The sequence below is a fragment of the Diachasma alloeum genome, unplaced genomic scaffold (genome assembly GCF_001412515.2).
Source record: "Diachasma alloeum isolate Michigan unplaced genomic scaffold, Dall2.0 Dall_scaffold_00579, whole genome shotgun sequence".
NCBI lineage: Eukaryota > Metazoa > Arthropoda > Insecta > Hymenoptera > Braconidae > Diachasma > Diachasma alloeum.
This window is the reverse complement of record NW_021680711.1, coordinates 52,951-55,776: the sequence shown is the minus strand read 5'-3', so window position 1 is coordinate 55,776 and position 2,826 is coordinate 52,951.

Sequence of the window (2,826 nt, the reverse complement as noted above, 5' to 3'; positions counted from 1 at the left end):
GTCCTGGAGGCCCGCGAAGTCGGATGTCCAGGAGTCTGCACTACTCCCCATCCACGGACTCCCGCACCCTCCATTCCCCTCGTCCCGGGTCATGAATCCCTGGAATCACGGAACGAAGCATTCCATGACTCCAAAGCAATTCTGTTCTTTATGTATGGGATGCTGAGCGTCCCATTCTCTCGCTGTCTCTGACTCCCAGAGACAGCGTCCCCTTAAGAACCCTTACGGATTCAAGCCACTACCAGCNAAAAAAATGGAATTGAAAATTTACATGTAGCTTATATCTACGAAAAAAACTTACTTCTGGTATTAAAACTTAAATTTAGTTGACTTCTACAAAAAATTACTCTAATCCATAATCTAATCCCTATACACTAGCTTAAAAAAATCAAAAGTATCTTTCATTCGTTTTAGTTTTCAATCGTCGGGTTGAAGCGCGCGTCGTTTTGTCTTAAATCCGTAGGGGAGGGTTGCAGCGCCATTATCAAGCCTTCGTTTTGGGCCCGTCGCGCGGATAATCTTGCNTGCGCTAGTCCTTTCACCTAGCCGTTGGTCCCTAGGCTAAGTCGATAGCGCCTCTAGATTCGCCCAGTTGGAACGCCTGTACGTGGGCCCTGAACTCCCTAACACAGCTGGGCGAGTTTCTAGATATGGCGACACNAATGACGTGTAAAGGATTTTTGCCGGTGCTCCACCAGCAAATAACTCAAACTATTTTGGGCTTCTCCCCTATCGCTTAATTAAGTCAGGCGCCAGCTGGATTTTCACGGAAAATCCAACGGTAAACCGGCCTCAGAGGATAACTCGTCTACCCTGAGGACTTTCGTGGCGGGGCTAACAATGCCGAGCCAGCATCAGCATGAGCGGTAGAGTGGGCGAGGTCCACCAATGTTGGAGCAAAATNGCTCTCATCTTCGGCTTAGCTTCTGCAGCTCGCCGCTAGATGTCGTTCCTTGCCTTTCTCTCTCTCCCTTTTAGGTCTTTCCTCTAATAATATCTCTTATTTTTCCGCAGGATAATATATTTACCCCGGAACGAGATAAAATCTCGTTTCAGACGTCATGGTACATTGTCCATCGTATACCCTTGTAGTTGATCTGGTAAGGCTCTACCTGATCGACAACGAGGGCACGAATCGAGTCGTAATGAATCTGTTTACGCGTGTCGTAATTTAGCGTAACGCCTTTTATTTTACTAACTTCTGCGATGTTTCCATCCGGTTTCTTCACGCGATAAGTATAAAATTTTGGACCGCCAGAGACAAAAGACGTAATGAACTCCCTTCTCCGTAGCCCTCTACTTCGTCGGTCAAGTCACCCAGAAAATTCCCCAGTGGTAACTCGTTAGTTCCATCGCTCACGTAAATAACCGAGTCTGTATCATAATATAAAACGCGTTCTTGCTGTTTTTCTAAATAAGAATATAATTTGAGACGTGCGTGAGCTGTTGTATAAGCCGTAATAACAACGTTGGCTTTGGTACACAGTTCCGCAGCTTCGTTTAAATGTTTCCAGGACATGAAGAGAGTCTCGTTATCGACAGGGACAAGCCCTGTCACTTCGATTTCAGGATTGAACATTATGTTAGCAAACTCCTCATATGTCCGAATAATTGCCTTTTTCGTTAAATTTTCTCTTTCCCCAAATTTACCCCAGAGACAGTTTAAACAAAGTTTTGCTACTGCTCTCAATCCAGCATTTTTTAAAATTTTATCCTTGTCGAGTTTTATTCCCTCTCTCGCCTCATATTCGGCTATATATCTATCCTTGGATTCATCATCTATGCATTCTGCCGGCCAATCGGAAGCCTCTTGTTTGATTTTTAAAAAAGTGTTTATATACTCAGCAAATAAACCTCCTGTTCGTGTCATAGGATCATAACGTGTTGTTCTTTTATACTCCCAAATTTCACTAATTTCCAAAATTTTATACCCGACCTCTACGGCTTTACGGAGCTCTGGGGCGACCCAAGTCCCCAAAAACTCGCGGTCAGTGGGGTCATCATGAGGGCAATTGTCTTGCACTAAACCTTCGCAGCATGACCGACAGAGAGGAAACAGTAGCTTACCGTGTGCTTTGACAGGTAAAACTGGGTGAAATAATCGTCGCGGGGGTAAAATGCGGCATTTCACAAGTCCCTCTATCCGCGAAATATCATTATTAGGACATATGAGCTGACAATCGTTCCCTACATGTACAGTGGGGTGACCGATAGGAAAAATCCCCGTCTTTAAAACATATGGATATAACGAACAAACGTCGACATATCGAATTTTTTCATTCTCTTTAACATCATAGTGTGTTACGGTATTTCCCGTACGTCCACCGAAAAACGCGTCTCGAGGATCTAAAGCAACAAACATTTGTTGATCGATATTTTCAAGAAAATTTGACAGTTGGAGATCTGTCTTTTTTGTACGAATAAAATCGCATTCCCACATTTCAACGACTTCGTAACCCAAGTTTTGCAATTCCCTTGTAATTGCTCCTGTTCTTTCATATCGACTCTCTAATGTATCCTTATGGCTCAACTCTTTATCTCTATTAAACTTGAAACACCGTGGACAACCGTGCCAATAACAGCCGTGAAACTGATATGCATATTTTTTATTATTTTCAACATCTTCCCAATAACCATCTAGCCGATGCCCTGATTCCGTTCTGTGCTCGCGAGTCCACCCGGCGTGTATTATTCGATGATTCTCGCAATGCTCGCGCCAGAGTAACCACTCAATCGCTACTTTTGATTGCGTTTTTCCTAAACGATAACCGCCCTGAGGTATAATACCTATCTGTTTTTCTTTCAAGAAATTTGTTTGAAAAATGC